Here is a 24,757-nt window from a genome sequence, read left to right as displayed (position 1 = left end):
ACTATCACTTTCCAAAAAGGCAAAAATCTAAAGCTCCTTGTGAAAAAAGAAAAACAGAGGCTCAAACCTAACTCAGTTTTTTGGCTTGAGATAAAACGTAATCTTATGTTTAGCAGTGAATATCTGGTTTTTGTGGGGGGTTTTTTGGTCAAAAATAGATTTCTCCTCTTTTCTATTTTTATAAATGAGCTAAAAAGCAATGTGAACAATTGAAGGGCATCTAAAGAGCTGTATCAGGGTTGAGAGGTTTATGGCAATGGCGGTTGGAATAGAGAGTCCTCAGGACAGGAACAAATTGAATTCCAAAAGTTCAGATGGAAGTTCGTTTTTAAAACTTGAAACATATTTTCCATTGGAAATCGTATTTAAAATGATAACTGTACCCTAAAAGTTATCCTACAAAGGGCTTTCAGACTATCCTAAGGGTCCTGACACTACAGTGAGTAGCCCTGGTTCATATGGTACGGAAAGGAACTTGCTGAAACCTGACACCTCTTTCTTTACCCCTCACCCTAGCTTCCCAGCACCCTTTGCTTCCCTAGATCTCCTCTGGGGCCCTCCCTCTGGCTTATACTTCCTCTAGGTGCTACTACCCTCAGGTCACCTGCAGCAAAATTACAGCAGGGGCTTATTAAAATGAAAATTACTAAGCCCTATCTCCTACACAGAAATTTCTATGAGTGGTGAATTTCTGCATTTTAACCGGCTCCCCAGGTGATCATGTTGCACACGGAGGTTTGAGAGCTGCTGCCCTGAGTGTTTTGCTTTCCAGCTGCCTGCTTTCACCTCCACCCCAAATCCAAGTTTCTGTTCACTCCCGCTCACTGCTCTCAGCTCAAGTGCAGATGATAGCAATAGATTAACGTAAGTTTATGGAGTCCTTGGGTGATGGAATCCTCAGGGTTCCTGCCCTCTTATCTACCTGTGAAAGCCCCTGATAATCATTTTTAACAACTATGTATATTTCTTTTCAGATGGAGCTAGACAATTTTGTGTGTGTGTGTGTGTGTGTATGGCAGGGGGCAGGAGAATTGGAATTATATACGTGGAGAGATGTTTGCCCTACTTTAAAAAAACATAATCAAATGTATTTTCCAACCTGTTAGGTATTTTGTGACAATAGAATTTCAAATTATTACTTAATATTTTAATTTTACAACAAGTTTTTTGACAAGTTTCCTATCTGTTGAACATGCGTCACCAGCACAAATAAGGCTCTGATGAATATTCTTGTATATAGTCTTTGACAGAATCTCTCCGTTTGCCCTTGGGATTCATTTCTGTAAATAGAATTCAGAGTTTCTCACTGCACACTGCCAAAATGCCCTCTGGAAGAAATCGTACCAGTTAACGTTCCCAGAGGCTGGGTGTGATAGTTCCCTTCTACCGCCAATATTGAGTCATTTCAGGATTAGGAAACTTTCAGACACTTTTCTTTTTTTAAATGAGGAATGATCCAAGCTGTGACTTCAAAGAATAGGGGGATAAGGAAGAGAGATCAACTGGAGCTGTGGGCAGAGTCCCAGAGTGTGATTCAGGAGCTGGGGCCTTGGTACCTGGACTTTGTGACTGTCAGTCTGTCTGAGTCTCTCTGTGAACCACACCCATAGGAAGGCTGAATGGATCAAAAGGCCACAAGCCAAGCAGAACCACTCACCTGGCAGTGCCTCTCCTACATTTCCAGGCAGTTAATCAGTGGTTCGCACATGTTTGGGTAAGAATAACCTTGGCAAAATTAGAATTTCCTACATCCACCCAGGGATCCCAATTCAGTCATCATGAGGTACAGAGGAAACTGTTTGGTTACGATCCCGATGTGAGTCTACCATCAGTGGCCTGGCACCTCACTTGGAGAAATATTTAACTAAAGGAGGGGAAGATCATCTCTGGAGGGCCAACCGTATAAACACAAACTTATCTCAGGAAATCATTCCAGTATTGCTCTTTCCAAGAGGAATCCATTCCGAGCAGCTTCACAATAGTATAATGATTCTTTTGCTCTGTATCAGAGGGCCCGATGTTTTTGGTACCAGGGACCAGTTTCACAGAAGGCGATTTTTCCATCGACCAAAGGCGGAGGGCAGGGGTAGAGGGCTTGAGGATGATTCAAGTGCGTTACATATACTCTGCTGCCGCTGAACTGACAGGAGGCGCAGCCCAGCTGGTCATGTAAGTGATGAGGAGCAGCTGCAAATACGGATGAAGCTTCACTTGCTCGCCTGCCACTTACCTCCTGCTGTGTGGTGCGGTCTGTGGTCTGGGCGTTGGGGACCTCTGCTCTACATTAAAAGAGAGACCTATCCTTGAATGATGTGCTACTCCAACTTACCTACCTTTCGGTCCACCCCTAGGGCTCAGTGTCTTTAACTATTACAGAGGTAGCTTATCAGGTCATCTTTCCTCCTCCAGCCTCATTCCTGAGCACTAAGCTGGTTTGGTGCTGAGCAGTGCTCACCAGAAAGAAATGAGAGCAAATGCTGGCAAACACTGGTGAGAGCACAACCCTCTGGCATAAAAGCAGCTTGTGAAATAAAGGCTGTGATAGAGTCAGAGCACAGGTGCCTCCCGCCATCCCAGGAAAGAGCTCTGAGGCAAAGCACCTCAGCCTGGACAACACTGAGGAGAAAGTCTGCATTAGCATCCAGGCTTCCCATTTGCCAGTTCCAATTACCATCTCAGTGTGTGCTTGAAGGGTCTCTGTCAACACTACTTAGATCTGAATTCAAGTTCAAAGGAGATAAAAAGAGTTTGCAGATCTGAAGTACAGGCACACCTTAACCTCAGGCAAAGTAGGTGGTTACCCACAACTGTGGGCTGAATTGCATCCCTTCAAAATTCATGGGAGTCCCTTGGACAACCAGGAGATCCAACCAGTCAATCCTAAAGGCAATCAACCCTGAATATTCATTGGAAGGACTAATGCTGAAGCTGAAGCTCCAATCCTTTGGCCACCTGATGCGAAGAACCGACTCATTGGAAAAGACCCTGCTGCTGGGAAAGATTGAAGGCAGGAGGACAAGGGGATGACAGAGGATGAGATGGTTGGATGGCATCACAACTCAATGGACATGAGTTTGAGCAAGCTCCAGGAGATGGTGATGGACAGGGAAGCCTGGCATCCTGCAGTCCATGGGGGTCACAAAGATTCAGATATGACTAAGGGACTGAGCAACAAGAAAATTCGTATGTGGGAGACCCCATCCCTGGCACCTCAGACTGTCTTTGAAAATACGATCTCTAAAGAGTAAGAGGTAACTGAGGTTAGATGAAGTCACTAAGGTGGGCCCTAATCCAATATGATTGGTAAGAAGAGGCGATTAGGACACAGGTGCACATGGAGAAAAGGCATGAAGACGGAGAGAGAAGACAGCTGCCTGGAAGAGGCCTCAGAATGAAATGAGTCTGCTGGGGTCTCAGACTCCTGACCTCTAAAATCAGAAGGAAAAACTGGTTCTGTCGTTTAAGTGACTGTAGTCTATAGGACTTGGTTGTGGCAATCCTGGCAAACTGATACGCTCACTATAGTATGATTCGAACAACTCTCTCTCTCCTCCTGATACCCAGAATATTCCCACGAGAGGCAGTTGGTCCTCTGGCTTTGGCTATTCAGCTTAGTAATCTCTCAACATTAAACACACACATGTAGCTCCTTCTGAGCCAGGCAGCTGGTTTACTCATCTCTATTCTCAGACTGCATATCAGAGTCTCAATCTAGTGGAATTCAACAACATTTATTAAGCACTAACTATATGCCAGACAAGCAAAGTGATAAATACTGTAAAATATAGATGTAACCCTGGTATTTGAGACACTGACTGTCTGGGGAGGGAGAATGATGCTCGGTCTAAGGGCTGTGATGGAGCGAGCTTTGGGAGCACAGAGGTGGAGATGACGAATTTTGCTTAAGGGAGCTGAGGAGGCTCCACAGAAAAGGTGAGTTTGAAAGGATGAGTAGGAGGTTTGCAGACGAAGAAGAGGGAAATTCTGACTAAATGGAATGGTATGTGCCCAGACGCAGCAGTATCAGATCAAGTGTGTTTGGAAACGATGAGAACCTCAGCAGAGCTGGAGTATAAATAAGATTGTTGGGAGAAACTCAAAGGGCCACAGGCACCATCGCCAGGATGGTGGGCAGGACAAAACCACTGTGCTGTGAGCACGTTGGCCCGGGGTCCTCCAGGCCCCTAGACTCTTTCAGCATGTCTGCAGCACGTGGATGGGCCCTGCGATTCCAGCTCTAGTGTCTGGGCTTTTAAGAATACAGGGAGGCCAGCAACAGAACCCAAGTCCCCCATTTCATCTTCCCACGCTTGGCTTTCCCTTCTGGGGAGCTGGAAAGGAGCCAAGGAAGAGAAGAGGACTGAGCTAGCCCCTAACATCTGCTCAGGAGAACATAATATCTTTATTGCTGTCTGTGTGTCCAAGGCTCAGCTTGTCAGAAACTCTGATGCTGTTCCTACTCCTTTCTGTGTGGTCACACCAGAATCTGTGTGTTTTGGCGAATATCTGATACTCTTCCTATTTATAACTATTTCCCATGTTATTCACTTATAGGGCTTCTGGAGTCCAATGTTCTGTCAAATCTCAGTTGGCTGGGAGTACGCAATAGTCATTAACACCACAGCTGGGTTTTTTTTTTCTTTTTAATAGCTTCCATGTATAGCTCAGTTGTTAAATATTCTTAGATAAGTTTAAAACTGTGTTAAAACACATATCTAGCTGGGTAAAAATGCTCATTTGTGTTAAGCGCCTTTTAAAATTAAAATACCAAAGCTAAAAATAAAAGTTCATCATTATCCAAATGGTAAAATATTCATTTTTGCCTTTTCAAGTATAGAAGAGTAAAAAGTATTTTTGAAAATGTATTTCCTGTCTGATCTAAACCAAAGCATAATCTTTGCTCAAAGTAAAAGATCCTAGGGCTCTGTGCAAAGAACCAAATACCTTTTCCCTTTCATCTCTTATGCTTCCTTATAATCCATTTCAAGAATAAGAAAGTTTGGTAGTTGCCTATTTAAGTATTGAATTTCTTTTCCATACAGAATTTTTAATACCTTATGTAAAAATTGACTAGCATATCTCTTAATTCCATAATAATCTTTGATATCATTTAGCAGCCTTTAAAAATAATAGCATTATTGAAATGTAATTCACACAACATAATTCACTCAGTTGAAGTGTACAACTCAAAGGCTTTTAGTATATCTGCTAGATGGTGTAACCATCACCATAATCAATTTTAGAATATTTTCATTACTCCAAAAAGAAACCCCACACCCTTTAACTGTCACTCCCTATTTCCCCTCATTCTCTCCCCTCCAGCCCTAGGCAACCACTAATCAACTCTGTGTTTATGGATTTGCCTGTTCTTGACGTTTTCTGTAAATGGAATTATACAATATACAGTCCTCCATGACTGGCTTCTTTTACTTAGCATATTTTCAGAGTCCATCCATGTTATAGTATGTATCAGAATTTCATTCCTTTCTATTTCTGAGGAACTCAAGTATTGATACACCTATTTTGCTTATCCATTCATCGGTTGACAGACATTGAACTCTTTCCACATTTCGGCTGTTATGAAGAATACTGCACACGGTTTTGTATGAACTTGTGTTTTCATACATTTTCTATGGAGTCAGATTGCTAGGTTCCATCATTTTGAGTGCTTTTCCATGTTGAACACCCTCAGATTTCATAACTAATGAACAGAGGGGAAGATACTGGTTAATGCTGTGTCCATGCACACAGGAAAGAGTCCACTTTGTTACCAATATCACTACATAATTCTCTGGCCAAGACAAGAATTGAGTAATAACTCACCTCTGATTTATAGAAAGACAAGAAAGGACAGGGTCTATTTGGGGAGTTCAGATTTAAATTTTCTCACTGCTCCTCACTAACTGTAACACTTTAGGCAATCTCAATTTCCTCATTTGTAATATGGACAAAGTAACATCATCATACAGTACATGGATTAAATGAAGTATTTTTAAACGTTTATCATTGTATCTAAAACATAGTAAGTGATCAATAAAAAGCTGGTTTCATGTGGTTTGGTTGGAATACAAGTAGAGATAAGGGAGCAGAAAGTAAGTTGGACTCATAATGCATAGAGACTTCATGTGGGCAATGAGAAGTTGAATGTTAGATCTCTAGGCAGTAAGGAATCACAAAGATGCTGGTGTAGGGGAGCACCAACATTAGAGCTGAGTGTTGTCAAGAGCCTGTGGAATGGGATTAAGTTGGGCTGCTCTTCAGAAGGCTATTGCAGGAGTCCTGGGAGAAGGTAAAAAGGGTCTGAGATAAAGCAGAAAGCATAAACATTTAAGTGAGGAGTCTATTTGAAAGTCTTTCTATAAAGGCAGACTATATAGAACACAGAAACTGCTTAAATTTTGAAGGCAAAAGAGAGGCTGAAGCTTTTAAGCCTATACCCAAGAGAATAGTGATGTCATTAACAAGGAACAACGGTTAAGAGAAAAGATAAGTTCAGCTTTGGCTCAGAGAGGTTCAAGGCACCTGTGAGACACGAGTGTGAAGGTGTTGAGCAGACAAGTAGAAATGGGGACTAATCATGAAAGGGTCCAGGCGAGAGATTCTGGAGGTATCAGTACCTGCCAAGAATGTGGGGAGCACTGTGGGTGGCAGACCTTCACAGGAGGGTTGAAATTGCCATCAAGAAGGACAAGAACTGAGGAGAGATGGATGAAACCTGTCTCACATGCCCAAGGAGGTTACTAACAGGAAAATCCTTTCCAGCTGTCAAGCTCTGCAAAGACTCAAATTGATGAGAAACAGAAGAATGAACAGCTGCTGTGGAGAAGGTCAACCAATGGTGCAACTGGGATTGATTTTTTGATGGTTTTGAGAAACAGTCAGATGAAATAATCACACTGCTAGTCCTTGGAAAGGATATGGTAACAAAGGAGCCATTAAGCCAAGCTATTTTTGACAAGAGATTTTCTCCTCTATGCCTCCTCTATAACCAGGTGGTTATAGAGTGTCCAACTTTCCTGATTATTCCAACTGCATTTTAAGTCTGCATTTTCAGTCATGCTTCCAAATTAGAGTGACGATTCTTGGGGGGCTTCTGTGACAAGGCAGTGGTGGAGGAATCGCCAGTGCCATCCACTGTCCCTTTTAAGGAGACAATTTCTAGAACAAACTTTTCTCCATCACACATTTTGCATCAGGTCTTCAAAATATAAATAGTTCCACATTTGAAAGTTTGCAGTCAGTCAAAGGATGGTGGTCTGTTGGTGACATGTGCCTTTTAATTTCTAGCAAAATCTTACTCCATGTCTCCCCAGATTCATTTGGTCAGAACCTGAGGCTAGAGGAGGGTAGGACCCAGAAAGACAGGAGGCCACTGTGCCCTCAGGTTTTCCAGCTGCTAGCACTCAACACCTGTAATCCCAATGGTTTTTCACAAGGACCTTGAGAGATCCTTGTGAGATCCTTTGTCTCTAATTTTCAGACAAATAAATGGTGATTAAGTTAAAGCTGACCAAAGTCAAAAGCTAGTTAGTGGCTGAGCTATAAGTTGAACATCTATTTGTCGAACTTGTGTTTTTCCTAGTAAGTGATTTCTTTTCTGTCAGGTGTGTGAAGATCTCTACACTGTTCACCACCGTGGTCCCCAGTGCAGCAATACTCATACTCTCCAGGTGATGGCGTAGCTGTGCTTCATGGCATTGGATCCCCGCTACCCTAAACCGTTTAGTATTCCATCATTTTATACTACATTCACCTTTTCATACATTTTTCTGGATACATTTTATTCTCAAATGCCTCTATGACTGAATGAAAGAAAACTACACCTATTTCAGCTTAAATATTTTTCCTATGCCCTTCTTAGATAAACCTGTGATAAGAGAAGCATTCAAATAGATTTTGTGTCAATGAAAAAGTGAGTCTCAGATATAAATGATAGAAATAGCTTTCCATAATCAGGATTGCAAAAGTGAAAAAGACACATTTGAAGATATTTAGCAATAACAAGGTTCTAAGAATGTAAGAATTACTAATAGTTGTATATTTTAGTTGCTTGTGTATAATGCAAGTATTTTTGAACAAAACAGTCTACAAATCAGAGCAAACTAGGAATTCATGGGCAAATTAATTTATGAATTTAATAGCTTTTATGCTTCCTCCAAATAAGACACTAAAAAGTCCTCCTTTACAGTAAAGCATGCCTAGTGAGGTCTGCAATTTGACTAAAATAAATCACTAGTTGCCAACATTAAGGGGAAATAGTAATTTATTGGGCTGTAGTGAATTCAAGCTCTTTAAATTATAGTCTGTCCTAGGGGGAAACTATCCCCATACAAATGCATTTACAAGAAAATTATTGGAAAAGTTCGGAAGCCCAGGCATTTCATATATTTTGCAGTGACATAGTATTTTATTACTGTCGTTATTTGCCCAAGTTAAAGTGCTTATCAGACTTGATCTCAGCCACAAGAAAGTTTAAATAGTAAAAGAAAAAGCAGTGTTCATTCCAACAATATCCCTGGTTCTTCATATTTGAGGTGTTCTAAAGTTTTCTAAGCTTTTTATTACACTACTTCTCAAAAACAGCTCCTTTCCTAAATAAATAAGGACTTTAAGTATGCAGATTTATAAGCTGTTTGACTTGGGTAATTTGTAAATTAGGTTGGAACTAAAAATGAACCACCACGTTTTATTAAAACTAGTGTCCCGTCTCTGTGGGGGATTTTCTTCTGCCTGGCCAGAGTATATTTGGAAACTTTTCCTTTTATGGCTTTAAAGAGAGTTCAACCCTATGCACACGCTCACATGCTCAAACAGAGTTGTGTGGTTTTGTACCTCAGTCCCCGTGAGCTTCACTTCGTTTTCTAGCCAGCCACGGCCCAGGGTGCTTCACGTAATCCCCCTCATGCTCGTACCCCACGTCTCATGAGCACCTGGCGCAAACTCCTTCCCTTGAGTTAATCTCACTGTCAACACCCTACAAAAGGCTGCTATGTCCTAACAGCACACACACACACAGTGATGTGGATTAGAATCACGTCAACATCCTGTTCTCTGACTGCCCCCTCCCACTGACCCTCGGCACTGTCCCCCAGGAAACCCCTGGCCCTCTCTTCCATCCTCTTCAAAGGCTATTGCAAACCTCCTCTCCACATCCTGCACTCTCAGTCCATGACCTCCCCATCTGCCCTTCACTCGCCTTCATTGCTTTCCTTTCCTTTCCAGGAAAAAGCCTACTCCCTCCACCTTCTCAGGAACCTTGCCCCATTAATAATTCTCTCTCTAGTCTGAATGTTCTCTCTTTCCTTGTTGACTTTAGACACAGAATCTTCTGGGTTCTCCAGCATCTCCCTGGTCCAGTCCTTAAGGGCTGGCAGCCCTTAAATATAGGTGGCCCCAGGGTCCTTTGCAAAGCTCTCTTCATTACCCTCCACACTTTCCTAGGGTTTCCCCATATTCACCTACAAAGTCAGGGTCCAGTGAGGAGACAGAACCACATCGGTTACTTTAACTGAGATACATTAATATATAAAATTGTTAACTAGGCATAAAGTTGTTAACTAGTTAACTGAAAGGGTGAAAAGAGAACTCTAAGGGTATAGCAGGAAGAAATTCTACCTCTAGGACTGAAAGTACAAAAGGAAGAGGTAGCATTTAGAGGAGAGGCCCCATAAGGTGGGACTTGGACCATGGGAAGGGGTCAGAGCTGGGGGCTGGAATGCCTCCAGGCGAGCAACAGGAAGCTGGTTCCGCAAGTGTTAGAAAAACTGTACACTGGCCGGACAACTCCTGGCATGAATTGCAACTGCTGGAGTGAAGAAGGGAGCCTCAGCTCTCCCTTCTCAGCCCCACAGCTGCCCTCTGGTGGCAAAGCCTGCAGAAAAGGCAACTGGTGAAACAGAAACGTGGTTTGCAGAGCCCCAACTTCAGCATCTGAAAATGAGCAGAGGGAGTGAATTTGGATCAAGAGAGGAAAACTGGCACAACCCCAGAGCCTCAAATACTACAGGGGGGTTAAAATATAAAACCTATTTCCCCATCCCAAGCCTCTCTCTAGAGCCATAGACTCATTTAGCCAATCCTCTCTCTCTACTGGAACATTTATCTGGATGTCCCATTGTTACTTCAAACTCTATGAGGTTCTAAGTCGCTCTCATTACCCTTCTCCACCTCCTTCCCAGCCCTGCTCCCTTTTCCCCTGCCCCACCACATCATAATGATATGTGTAATTTCACCATGAACACTCCCTATACTCCCTGTCCTTCACTCTCCCCACTCAGTCAGTCCTCCCCCTCACTGTAACAGCTCTCAAATCCATCCCCTCCTCTCCATCCCCATTGGCCACTCTTCACCTGTGCCCTCGTTTCTTACCGGATTATCAAGCACTGTCTCCTAACTAGTCTTGCGGCTCAGATGGTAAAGAATTCACCTGCAATGCAGGAGACCCAGATTTGATCTTTGGGTTGGGAAGATCCCTTGGAGAAGGGAATGCCTACCCACTCCAGTATTCTTGCCTGGAGAATCCCATGGACAGAGGAGCCTGGCGGGCTGCAGTCCATGGGCTCGCAAAGAGTCTGACAGGATTGAGTGACTAACAGTTTCACTTTTCACCGAACTAGTCCTATGTCTCACATTTGACCCTGCTGCCAAACCCTGGGCTCTCATTCCCTGCAGATTCCCTAAACTAACAGTGGTCTTTCTGAAATGCAAAGCTTACCACCCTGACCTCTGCTTAAAATTCTTTGAAACCCCTAACCTTCAAAATGAAATGCTCTCTGGCATGCATTAGAAAGCTCTGCTGTTTTAATTCTCATCTCGACTTCTGCCCACCTCAGTCCAACCAGAATTCAAGGGTCCACGTGTACAGTACCACTCTGCATTCCTATGCCTGGCTGTGATCCCCTTGGCCTTTGAGCACTTAAACATCCCCTTTCCCTTTCTGGTTAATATTTCCCACCTCTGACCCTTCTTGCCTTTCTAACTTCTTTCCATCCTTCAGGACTGAGGAAGGTGCTGAGTCCTAGGAGAATTCTCCCAGTCTCAGCCCCCACGCTCACCCACCTCTAGTCTGTTGGTGTCTCTCCCATGAGCCCTCGTAACCCTTTCCGGCGTGCTTCTTGGTGGTGCTACTGAAAGGTTAAACTTGAGCCTGCTGGAGCCAACTCCATATTCAGTTTCCATCACTTCATCTTGCTGTTTGTGACTCTGGGAAAAATCATTCAAGCTTAACAGCCCTCAGTTCCCACGTATGTAAACTGGAGCCTGTAATAGTACCTTCCTGACAGATGGTTATGAAAATTAAATGAGATAATATTTATAAAAGCTCATTCTCAGTTTTTTTCTTTTCAAAGTATTTTTCAAATACTTTGAAATACATTCTTTTCAAAGTATCTCGCTTCTGACTGTTGATACATGCAGATTATTTTGAAATCAAGACAGAAATTGATAGTGTACTACTTAAGAATAACAATGCTCTTATGCTAAAACTTACAACCACATTTACTTGGAAAGGCCAGGACCAGACAGGTACTGTAACTGCCTTGATTCCAAAGGTATTTGGGGATGGGCTCAAGTCTCACATTTTCTTACACACTAGGGCCTTCTACTTTCTCGGAAAAAGAATGAATGCTTTGCCAGTCCCGGGTCCTCTGGCTGGTGCTAAAGTCAGTTTGGTGGGAACACCATTGCCTTTTTCATGGGAAAGGTAGAATTGGCCAGCACCCAGTTTCCACCTTCCCGTTTTGCTGGGGTTCTGACTGGGCCTGGGCAGGAGAATCCAATGAGGCATGAGCTGAGGTTGCAGTTTTTCCCAAAGTGTAGTAGCCAACAGGCCTCTGTTCTACCCTGATGCAAGCACTCAACATTTAACTTGTGCTAGAGAATGCAAGGTCCAGTGGGATCATAAAACATTATTCCAAGAGAGACTATTCCCACCCCTCAACTAATTCCTTCTACCACACACAGAGACAAGGAAAACCAAGCCAACGGCATGGAACTTCTCCAGAGAGCCTTCTGACCACCATGTGTGCGGCCCTCAAATAGAGCCATGGGGACCTCAGTATTTGGGGAAGGTACGTGCACAGAAGAAAGATGCATGAATGCGTTTTGTTTCAATTTTCTTTTCACCAGGCCTATCCTTGACTTTTCACAGATTTCCCAGCAGAAGGATCAGGGTGGATGATGACATGAGAGAAAAATGCTCCACTGTGGCCAGTTCCTCTTCCTCCAGAGAGCCATTCACATGCACGTGGATAGGCAGCCAAGAGACTCAGTTGCCTCCCACAGTGGTTGGGGAGGTCGTGCTGCTCCCCAGGAGTGGGGATGGAGTGACCTCTGTCTCTCCATCCTCCAGGAGGATGCAGCTCATTCTGGCCTCTGTCCAGTGCAGCCTGTCACCTCACATGGCCTCACTGAGGCCAGCCGAGTTCCTGCCAATTCGCATCAGCCGGCTACATAATGCCCTCTTGTGCCTCCCTCCAGGAAGGCCAACTCTGACCCTCCCACGACAGGGCTGTGAAATTACTAGGAAAAGTGGGGCAGGGAGAGCCCTGTTTTTGTGCTTTTTGTTTGTTTTAACATGACAAGTTTTTTGGCCTTGCTCAAAAGAGATCTGCCCTTGAGGAAAAAGCAAGAGGACCTGAATATGCAAAGTAAGGCTAAAATATACTATGTCCAGAGAATCTTTCCTCCAGAAGAATACAGTGCGCATGACTCACACTCCCTGGGATGTTTTATTTTCTAAGAACAAATCTATAGAATCACAAAATCAGACCACATGCCAACATTTTGCATGCATTTGCCACCATCGTTAGGTGTTATAAGTCTATTTCATCCAAGATATTACAACCAAACTAGGAGAGCCTTCACTTTTCATTCTTCCATACTAGTGCCCTTCCTGCCTGACAGTAGAAAGATAATTAATGTGCTGGTCCTGCAGGAAAGGAAATTGTCTTCCAAACTATTAATGAGAGATGTTTTAGCCTTTTTTAAATTAGTGAAAGACACAATTTTCATTTTTAAAAATTAGTGTTAGCTTGCAATGATTCACTAGAAAGTTCAAAAAGAGCACAAATTGGCTTAAATGGTTGGCTTCTGAATATATTTTATGTGTTTGAACAAATTTATTTCTAATTCTGAATTTAATTTTTATCTAGGATAGTGGGACGTCAAGTTATTTTCTACAAAATAATCAGTAAAATCGATGAAGTAAGTTGATTTCACACTTTTTTTCTTTAACAAAGGAAACCTTATTTAAATAAAATCTTGCTTAAAAGCCCAATAAATAAAATGAGTTTTTTTAAAAAAATGGAGCAGCTTTGGCAGAAGCAGAGGAGGGGGGCCTGAACCTAGCTCTCTTATCTGTCATGTCCACCTCATAGTGACACCAAGCATGCTCCGAAGACAGCTGCTAAAATAAGCATATTCAAAGATGCTCACCATCACTAACCATTAAGGAAATTCAGGTGAAAACCATGAGGTATCACTGCACACCTATCAGAACACCAAATACTGGCAAGTACAGCAAGAAACAAGATCACTCATACCCTCCTCATGGGAATAAAAATTGGTGCAACTACTCTGGAAACTAACTTGGCAGTTTCTTAAAAAACTAAATGTGCAACAATTAAACAATTCAATAATTGCATTCGTGAATTTAAGCGACAACTTAAATTTACACACAAGGTTGTACACAAGTGTTCAGTTCACATGAGCTCCATTTGTAATAGTCCTCAAATGGAAACAACCAAGATATCAACAGATGAATGGTTAACCAAGCCAAGTTTGGAACCATACTAGAGGATACTCCCTGGCACTCAAAAGGAACAAATTTTTAATATATAAAACAACCTAGATCAATTTCCAGAGAATTATGCTATGAGAAGAAAGCCAGTCCCGAAGGTTACATTCTGTATGATTCCGTTTGTGTAGCACTCTTACAATGACAGGCTTCCAGAAATGGAGAACATAGAGCCATTTGCCAGGGATTAAGGATGTGGCATCAAAAGGGCAACAGGAAGGATTCTGAGGGTTATAGAAATGTCTCCTATCTTAACTGTATCAGCATCAATATGCTGGTTGTAATATTGTTCTGTAAAACGTTACTATTGGGAGAAATTGGGTAAAAGGCACACAGGTTCTTTTATTTCATAGAACTGCATGATAGTCGGCAGTTTTTTAGACATAACCCCACAGCTATGACTTGGATGTCACTTGCCAGTGGTTTTACCCTGTTTAGAGCGGATTCACGTTATTACTCAAGAAGTGGTCATGATGCCTCTCAGGAAAATGCCAGATACCAGGTTACACTCAACTTTCCTCCTTTTCAATGGAGTCAAAAGCACTTACTTGAGCAGATACCATGAATCAACACAGGATTCTGTGCTGGAAACTGACCTCTTGCTTTTAAGTTCACATCTTCTCTTAACTGCTAAGTATTCAGGTGATAAGACAGTGAAAGTAAGCAAGAGATTAAATAATATCAAGAAGATAAGTTGTCTAGTTGGTTGGTGTGGCATGTACTTACCTAATTACAAATATGAATTAAGCTGTATTATTTTACAAATGCATACTCTATAAAATGGTAGGCTGAATTATGCTTCCCCAAAGAGGTTCATGTCCTAATCCCCTGAATGTTAACCTTACACGGAAAAAGGGAATTTGCAGATATGATTAACAATGATTTTAAGATGAGGTGATTCTAGATTATCCAGGTGTACCTAATGTAATCACAAGAGTTTTTACAAAAGAGAGGAAAGAGGTCAGAGAGAAAAGGCAATGTGGTGATGGAAGCAAAGATTGGAATGAGGTGGCTGTAAACCAGCAAATACTGGAAGCCTTCAGACTTAAATTGAAGAAAGTAGGGAAAACCACTAGACCGTTCAGGTATGACCTAAATCAAATCCCTTATGATTATACAGTGGAAGTGAGAAATAGATTTAAGGGCCTAGATCTGATAGATAAAGTGCCTGATGAGCTATGGAATGAGGTTCGTGACATTGTACAGGAGACAGGGATCAAGACCATCCCCATGGAAAAGAAATGCAAAAAAGCAAAATGGCTGTCTGGGGAGGCCTTACAAATAGCTGTGAAAAGAAGAGAAGTGAAAAACAAAGGAGAAAAGGAAAGATATAAACATCTGAATGCAGAGTTCCAAAGAATAGCAAGAAGAGATAAGAAAGCCTTCCTTAGCGATCAATGCAAAGAAATAGAGGAAAACAACAGAATGGGAAAGACTAGAGATCTCTTCAAGAAAATCAGAGATACCAAAGGAACATTTCATGCAAAGATGCGCTCGATAAAGGACAGAAATGGTATGGACCTAACAGAAGCAGAAGATATTAAGAAGAGACGGCAAGAATACACAGAAGAACTGTACAAAAAAGATCTTCACGACCAAGATAATCACGATGGTGTGATCACTGACCTAGAGCCAGACATCCTGGAATGTGAAGTCAAGTGGGCCTTAGAAAGCATCACTACGAACAAAGCTAGTGGAGGTGATGGAATTCCAGTTGAGCTATTCCAAATCCTGAAAGCTGATTCTGTGAAAGTGCTGCACTCAGTATGCCAGCAAATTTGGAAAACTCAGCAGTGGCCACAGGACTGGAAAAGGTCAGTTTCATTCCAGTCCCAAAGAAAGGCAATGCCAAAGAATGCTCAAACTACCGCACAATTGCACTCATCTCACATGTTAGTAAAGTAATACTCAAAATTCTCCAAGCCAGGCTTCAGCAATACGTGAACCGTGAACTTCCTGATGTTCAAGCTGGTTTTAGAAAAGGCAGAGGAACCAGAGATCAAATTGCCAACATCCGCTGGATCATGGGAAAAGGAAGAGAGTTCCAGAAAAACATCTATTTCTGCTTTATTGACTATGCCAAAGCCTTTGACTGTGTGGATCACAATAAACTGTGGAAAATTCTGAAAGAGATGGGAATACCAGACCACCTGATCTGCCTCTTGAGAAATCTGTATGTAGGTCAGGAAGCAACAGTTAGAACTGGACATGGAACAACAGACTGGTTCCAAATAGGAAAAGGAGTACGTCAAGGCTGCATATTGGCACCCTGCTTATTTAACTTATATGCGGAGTATATCATGAGAAACTCTGGACTGGAAGAAACACAAACTGGAATCAAGATTGCCAGGAGAAATATCAATAACCTTAGATATATAGATGACACCACCCTTATGGCAGAAAGTGAAGAGGAACTCAAAAGCCTATTGATGAAAGTGGAGAGTGAAAAAGTTGGCTTAAAGCTCAACATTCAGAAAACGAAGATCATGGCATCCGGTCTCATCACTTCATGGGAGATAGATGGGGAAACAGTGTCAGACTTTATTTTTTTGGGCTCCAAAATCACTGCCGATGGTGACTGCAGCCATGAAATTAAAAGATGCTTACTCCTTGGAAGGAAAGTTATGACCAACCTAGATAGCATATTCAAAAGCAGAGACATTACTTTGCCAACAAAGGTCCATCTAGTCAAGGCTATGGTTTTTCCTGTGGTCATGTATGGATGTGAGAGTTGGACTGTGAAGAAGGCTGAGTGCCGAAGAATTGATGCTTTTGAACTGTGGTGTTGGAGAAGACTCTTGAAAGTCCCTTGGACTGCAAGGAGATCCAACCAGTCCATTCTGAAGGAGATCAGCCCTGGGATTTCTTTGGAAGGAATGATGCTAAAGCTGAAACTTCAGTACTTTGGCCACCTCATGTGAAGAGTTGACTCATTGGAAAAGACTCTGATGCTGGGAGGGATTGGGGGCAAGAGGAGAAGGGGATGACAGAGGATGAGATGGCTGGATGGCATCACTGATTGGATGGATGTGAGTCTCAGTGCACTCCAGGAGTTGGTGATGGACAGGGAGGCCTGGCGTGCTGCAATTCATGGGGTCACAAAGAGTTGGACACGACTGAGTGACTGATCTGATCTGATCTAGAGCTGGAAGAGGTAAGAAATGGATTCTTTTGTGAAACCTCTAGAAGCAATCAGCCCTGTCAACACCTTTATTTCAGTGCGCCAAGACTCATTTCAGACTTTAGATCTCTAAAGTTTAAGAACAAATGTATGCTATCTTAAGGCACAACATTTGTGGTAATTTGTTACAGCAGCAACAGGAAATTAGTACCTTAACTTGCTATATCATGACTTCAAATACCATACAGCTATCAAAGGAAGAAAAGAGAAATAGTGGAGAACAAGATGGAGGAAGAGTAGGTGAACATGGAGTACATCTCTCTTCATGGATACATCAGGAATACACCGTCAGACACAGAAGATTTTGCAGAACACCAGCTGAGAGCAGGCAGGAATACCTGACCACTGGAAAAGAATACATAGTACTATGCAAAACTCAAGATCAAACTCTGAGCCTTTGGAGTGGGAGCGCTGATGCCAAGACCCTAGACTACCAGAGAATTCCTAACCCTAGGAAGTATTAATTAGTGAGAACTCCCACACAGGCAACCATCTATATACAAGACTTGGCATCACCCAATTGCCAGCAGCATACTGTGCAGGATGCCTCATCCAAACAACAAACAAGACAAAAATACAAACCCAATCATCAGCAGACAGGACTACAACCTCACACAGACATGCCCATCAGAGAAGGAAAAAGAAAAACTTACTTCCTGCCACCAGAACGCAAGCACAAGTCACATCCTACACAAAACTGGACCACAAAAAAAGTTGGACCACAAAACTGGTCCAACCACAAAACTGGACCAACCATACCCACTGAGGGCAAAAACCAAAGGGAAGAAAGAATTCAACCTTGAAGCCTAAGAAAAGGAGACCTCAAACACAGTACATTAAAAAAAAAAAAAAGGCAGAGAAATATTGTGTAAATGAAGGAACAACCTAGAGACACACAAGTCCAAATAAATGAAGGATATAGGCAAACTACCTGTAAAAGAATTCAGAGTAATGATAGTAAAAATGATCCAAAGACCTCAAAAATAGAATGGAGAAAATGCAAGAATCAATAAACACATTTAACAAAGACCTGGAATAAATAAATAGAGACAAACAACACAATTACTGAAACTTTAAATACTCTAGAGGAAATCAATGGAGAAGGCAATGGCACCCCACTCCAGTACTCTTGCCTGGAAAATCCCATGGATGGAGGAGCCTGGTAGGATGCAGTCCATGGGCTCGCAACTGAGCGACTTCACTGTCACTTTTCACTTTCATGCATTGGAGAAGGAAATGGCAACCCACTCCAGTGTTCTTGCCTGGAGAATCCCAGGGACAGTGGAGCCTGGTGGGCTGCCATCTATGGGGTTGCACAGAGTCGGACACGACTGAAGCGACTTAGCAGCAGTAGCAGCAGAGGGAATCAATAGCAGAATATCCAAGGCAGAAGAATGGATAAGTGAGCTGGAAGATAGAATGGTGGAAATAACCACTGAAGAGCAGTATAAAGTAAAAAGAATGAAAAGAATTGAGGATAATCTCAGAGACCTCTGGGACAATATTAAACACAAACATTCTAATTATAGGGGTTCTAGAAGAAGAGAAAAAGAAATGGTATGAGAAAATTTTTGAAGAGATCATAGTGGAAAATTTTCCCAACATAGGAAAGGAAATAGCCAATCAAGTCCAAGAAGTTCAGAGAGTACTATACAGGATAAACCCAAGGAGAAACATGCCAAGACACATACTAATCAAACTAACAAAAATTAAACACAGAGAAAGAATATTAAAAGCAGCAAGGGAAAAGTAACAAGTAACATACACAAGAAACCCCATACATTTAACAGCTGATCTTTCAGCAGAAACTCTGCAGGCCAGAAGGGAATGGCAGGATATATTTAAAGTACGGAAAGGGGAAAATCTACGACAAAGATTACTCTACCCAGCAAGGATCTCATTCAAAATTGATGGAGAAATCAAAAGCTCTACAGACAAGCAAAATTAAGAGACTTCAGTGCCACCAAACCAGCTTTACAACAAATGTTAAAAGGACCTATATAGACAGTAAATACAAGAGAAGAAAAAGACATATATAAACAAACCCCATGCAATTAAGAAAATGGCACTAGGAACATATATATCAATAATTACTTTAAATGCAAATGGATTAAATGCTCCAACCAAAAGACACAAACTGTCTGAATGGATACAAAAACAAACCCATACGTATACTGTCTACAAGAGATCCACTAAAGACACATATAAACTGAAAGTGAGAGGATGGAAAAATATATTCTATGCAAATAGGAATCAAAAGAAGGCCAGAGCAGCAATCTTCATATCAGACAAAATAGACCTTAAAATAAAGAATATTACAAGAGATAAGGAAGGACACTCTATAATGATCAAGGGATAAATCCAAGATGAAGATATAACAATTGTAAACATTTATACACCCAACATAGGAGCTCCTCAATACATAAGACAAACACTAACAGACATAAAAGGAGAAAGTGACAGTAACACAATAGTAGTAGGGGGCTTTGACACCCCACTTACACCAATGGACAGATCATCAAAACAGAAAATTAACAAGGAAACAGAGGCCTTAAATAACACATTAGACCAGATGGATCTCCTTGATATCTTCAGGACGTTCCATCCAACTGCAGAAGAATACACTTTTTTCTCAAGTGCACGTGGAACATTCTCCAGGATAGAGCACATTTTGGGTCACAAATCAAACCTCAGTAAATTTAAGAAAACTGAAACTGTAGCAAGCATCTTTTCTGACCACAAGACTACGAGACTAGATATCAATTAGAAGAAGAAAAAACTATAAAACCCACAAACACATGGAGATTAAATGATGTTTCCAAATAATGAATGGGTTACTGAAGAAATCAAAAGGGAAATAAAAAAAATTCCTAGAAATAAATGAAAATGAAAACACAACTCAAAACCTATGGGATGTAGCAAAAGCAGTTCTATAAGGGAGGTCTACAGCAATACAACTCTACCTCATCAAAAGGTAGGTAAGAAAAACATTGACTTAACACCTAAAACAACTGGAAAAAGAATAACATAAAACCCCCAAAGTTAGCAGAAGGAAAGAAATCATAAAGATCAGAGCAGAAATAAATGAAAAAGAAATGAAAGAAATAATAGTAAAGTTTAATAAAACTAAAAGCTGGTTCTTTGAGAAGGTAAATGAAATTAGTAAACTTTCAGCCAGACTCATCAAGATAGAGAGAGAGAAGAATCAAATCAACAAAACTGAAAATGATAAAGGAGATGTTACAACAGACAACACAGAAATACAAAGGATTATAAGAGACTATTATGAGCAACTATTCCCTTGTGACTCTGCTGGTAAAGAATCCACCTGCAATGCAGGAGACCTAGGTTCAACCCCTGGGTTGGGAAGATCCCCTGGAGAAGGAAAAGGCTACCCACTCCAGTATTCTGACCTGGAGAACTCCATGAACTGTATAGTCCATGGGGTCACAAAGAGTTGGACACAACTGAGCGACTTTCACACTTTATATGGCAATAAAATGGATAGCCTGCAAGAAATGGACAGATTCTTAGAAAAGTTCAATCTTCCAAGACTAAACCAGGAAGAAATAGAAATCATGAACAACCCAGTTATAAGCACTGAAATCAAAACTGATAAAAATTTGCCAAAAAACAAAAGCCCAGGGCCAGATGGCTTCACAGGTGTATTTTATCAAACATTTAGAGAAGCGCTAATTCCTATCCTTCTAAAACACTTGCAAAAAATTTCAGAGGAAGGAGCACTTCCAAACTCATTCTATGAGGCCACCATCACCCTGATATTAAAACCAGATAAAAACAACACACAAAAAAAGAAAATCAGAGGCCAATATCACTGATGAATATAGATGCAAAAACCCTAAGCAAAATTCTAGCAAACAGAATTCAACAACACATTAAAAAGATCACCACAATCAATTGGGTTTATCCCAGGGATGCAAGGATTCATTGTCAATATACACAAATCAATATGATACACCATGTTAACAAATTGAAAGATAAAAACCATATGACAATCTCAATAGATGTAGAAAAAGCCTTTGACAAAATTCAGCACCCATTTATGATAAAAATTCTTCAAGAAATGGGCATAGAAGAAAACTACCTCAACATAGCAAAGGCCAAATATGATAAACACAAAGCAAACATTATTCTCAATGGTGAAAAACTGAAAGCATTCCCTCTAAGATCAGGAACAAGACAAGGATTTCCACTCTCAACACTATTATTCAATATAGTTTTGGAAGTCCTAGCTACAGCAGAGAAGAAAAATAAATAAAAGGAACCCAGGTCAGAAAAGAAGAAGTAAAATTCACTGCAGATGACATGATACTGTACATACAAAACCCTAGAGATACTATCAGAAAATTACTAGAGCTAATCAGTGAATTTAGCAAAGTTGCAGGATACAAAATCAATACACAGAAATCACTTGCATTCCTATATACTAACAATGAAAAACCAGAAAGAGAAATTAAGGAATCAATCCCATTCACCATTGCAACAAAAAGAAGAAAATATTTAGGAATAAATCTACCTAAGGAGACAAAAGAACTGTATATAGGAAACTATAAGACACTGATGAAAGAAATCAAAGATGACATAAACAGATGGAGAGAGATTCCATTCCTGGGTTGGAAGAATCAATATTGTGAACATGACTATACTACCAAATGCAATCTAAAGATTCAATGCAATCCCTATCAAATTACCAATGACATTTTCCACAGAACTAGAACAAAAATTTCACAAGTCACATGGAAACACAAAAGACCCCAAATAGCCAAAGAAATCTTAAGAATAATGGAGCTGGAGGAAGTTAACCTTCCTAGCTTCTGACTATACTACAAAGCTAGAGTCATCAAGACAGTATCTCTCTCTTTAGTCACTAAGTTGTGTCCAACTCTTGCAACCCCATAGACTATAGCCTGCCAGGCTTCTCGGTCCATAGGATTCTCCAAGCAAGAATACTGGAGTGGGTTGCCATTTCCTTCTCCATCAAGACAGTATGGTACTGTCACAAAAACAGAAATATAGACTGGTAAAACAAGATAGAAAGCCCAGAGATAAACCCACGTACCTTTGCACCTTATTTTTTATGAAGGAGGCAAGAATATACAATGGGGCAAAAAATGCCTCTTCAATAAATGGTGCTGGGAAAACTGGACAGCTACATGTAAAAGAATGAAATTAGAACACTTCCTAAATTCGAGGAAAACATAGGCAGAACACTATGACATAAATCACAGCAAGATCCTCCATGATCCACCTTCTAGAGTAATGGAAATAAAAATGAAAATAAACAAGTGGGACCTAATTAAACTTAAAAGCTTTTTCACAGCAAAGGAAACTATAAAAAGGTGAAAAGACAACACTCAGAATGGGAGAAAATAATAGCAAATGAAACAACTGACAAAGGATTAATTTCCAAAATATACAAGCAGCTCATACAAGTCAATAGTAGAAAAACAAACAACCCAATCAAAAAGTGGGAAAAAGACCTAAATAGACATTTCTCCAAAGAAGACATACAGATGGCCAACAAACACATGAAAAGATGCTCAACATCACTCAATATTAGAGAAATGCAAATCAAAACCATGAGATAGTAGTTACCTCATACTGGTCAGAATGGCCATCATCAAAAAAAAATGTAGAAACAATAAATGCTGGAGAGGGTGTGGAGAAAAGGGAACCCTCTTGCACTGTTGGTGGGAATGTAAACTGATACAGTCACTATGGAAGACAGTATAGAGAGTCCTTAAAAAACTGGGAATAAAACCACTATATGGCCCAGCAATTCCACTACTAGGCATATACCTTTAAGAAACCAAAACTGTAAAAGATACATGTACCCCAAAATTCATTGCAGTACTATTTATAAGAGCTACATGGAAGCAACCTAGATGTCCATTGACAGATGAATGGATAAGGAAGGTGTGGTGTGTATATACAATGGAATATTATTCAGCCATAAAAATGAACCCATTTTGAGTCAGTTCTACTGAGGTGGATGAACCTAGAGCCTAATATACAGAGTGAAGTAAGTCAGAAAGAGAAAAACAAATACTGTATACTAACGCATATATATGGAATCTAGAAAGACGGTACTGATGAAATTATTTGCAGGATAGCAATGGAGACACAGACATAGAGAACAGACTTATGGACATGGGTGGGCAGGGAGGAGAGGTTGGATATATGGAGAGAGTAACATGGAAACATATATTACCATATGTAAAATAGATAGCCAATGGGAATTTGCTGTATGACCCAGGAAACTCAAACAGGGGCTCTGTATCAACCTAGAAGGGTGGGATGAGGAGGGAGGTGGGTGGGAGATCACAACATATGTACACCTATGGCTGATTCATGTTGATGTTTGGCAGAAACCAACACAATTCTGTAAAGCAATTATCCTTCAATGAAAAAATAAATAAATTAAAAAGTTTAAAATAGGAAGAAAAGAGAAATAAGAGATCAAGAACTTTCTCTTATAAATTGATTGAAATATCATTTTGAAGGCAAGATTTGAATAAACTGTACATTGACTGTGTACTTTAAAGCTTACAAAAAACCAGTAGGCTCCCATAGCAAGATGTTGGATCCCCTATAATGACTACATTTTTTGAACTCTGCTAGTAAACAAGCACATTTTAGGAATTCTTTCAGGAAGTTTATTAAGTATATAATTTGTTTCAGCTTCTGTGTGATTTCAGCTCAGCATTCTGGCTTTTCTATATTTCCATTTTGGAAAACCAGGAGTCAAACAAATCACAGTAGATTTATCTAGAGCTGTCCATACACTTCTCTTCTTTCTCTGTTTCATATTTTGGAGGCAGTTTTATGTTCTCTGACTTCAATCCCTTTTCCATGAACCATCACCATTCATTCATTCCACAAGTAATTGTTATTCAGTTGCTCAGTCAAGTCTGACTCTTTGTGACCCCATGGACTATGGCACTCCAGGCTTCCCTGTCCACCATCTCCCAGAGTTTGCTCAAACTCATGTCAGTGAGGCCATCCAACCATCTCATCCTCTGTCATCCCCTTCTCCTCCTGCTTCAGTCTTTCCCAGCATCAGGGGCTTTTCCAGTCAGCTCGTCACATCAGATGGCCAAAGTACTGGAGCTTCAATAACAAGTAGTTACTGAGATATATACATACACACATGTATACACACACACAAGTACACATACCACAAACTATGTCAATAGAACATACTGGTCATAGCAAACACCATTTCCCAACAACATAAGAGACATCTACACATGGACTACACCAAATGGTCAATACTGTAATCAGATTGTTTACATTCTTTGGCAGCCGAAAATGATGAAACTCTATACAGTCAGCAAAAACAAGACTTCTAACTGACTGTGGCTCAGATCATGAGCTCCTTATTGCAAAATTCAGGATTAAATCGATGAAAGTTGGGAAAACCACTAGGCTATTCAGGTATGACCTAAATCAAATTCCTTATGATTATACAGTGGAGGTGATGAGTAGGTTCAGGGATTAGATTTAGGAAACAGAGTGCCTGGAGAACTATGGACAGGTTTCATAACATTATTCAGGAGTCAGTGACAAAACTATCCCCAAAGAAAAATAAATGCAATAGGGCAAAGTGGTTATCTGAGTAGGCTTTACACATAGCTAAGGAAAAAAGAAAAGCAAAAAGGAAGGCAGAAAGGGAAAGATATACCCAACTGAACAGAGAGTTCCAGAGAATAGCAAGGAGAGATAAGAAGGCCTGAAATGAACAGTGCAAAGAAGTAGAG

The 24,757-nt window shown here is 40.8% G+C and overlaps 2 protein-coding genes across 11 annotated transcripts in view; both read right to left on the bottom strand.

The window, feature by feature from the left end:
- The window catches only part of L3HYPDH (trans-L-3-hydroxyproline dehydratase), a 102,755-nt gene that overhangs the window by 36,304 nt on the left and 41,694 nt on the right, over window positions 1–24,757 (bottom strand). The window lies entirely within an intron of this gene.
- The window catches only part of GPR135 (G protein-coupled receptor 135), an 83,851-nt gene that overhangs the window by 31,299 nt on the left and 27,795 nt on the right, over window positions 1–24,757 (bottom strand). Inside the window, exons 3-5 of one of the 3 annotated variants that reach the window (XM_045162050.1) lie at window positions 11,059–11,202; window positions 10,369–10,426; window positions 8,020–9,930 (exon numbers count right to left, since the gene is read on the bottom strand). The exons of 1 other annotated variant lie outside the window; for it this stretch is intronic. The gene's annotated coding sequence lies outside the window, so the exon portion shown is untranslated. Of the gene's footprint in view, window positions 1–8,019; window positions 9,931–10,368; window positions 10,427–11,058; window positions 11,203–24,757 lie in introns of those variants that run through there. One more of the 3 variants, XM_045162051.1, reaches the window with a different exon arrangement.

The sequence above is a fragment of the Bubalus bubalis genome, chromosome 11, assembly GCF_019923935.1.
Source record: "Bubalus bubalis isolate 160015118507 breed Murrah chromosome 11, NDDB_SH_1, whole genome shotgun sequence".
NCBI lineage: Eukaryota > Metazoa > Chordata > Mammalia > Artiodactyla > Bovidae > Bubalus > Bubalus bubalis.
Note: the sequence above shows the minus strand (reverse complement) of the source record. Positions and strands in the feature narration are given on the sequence as shown.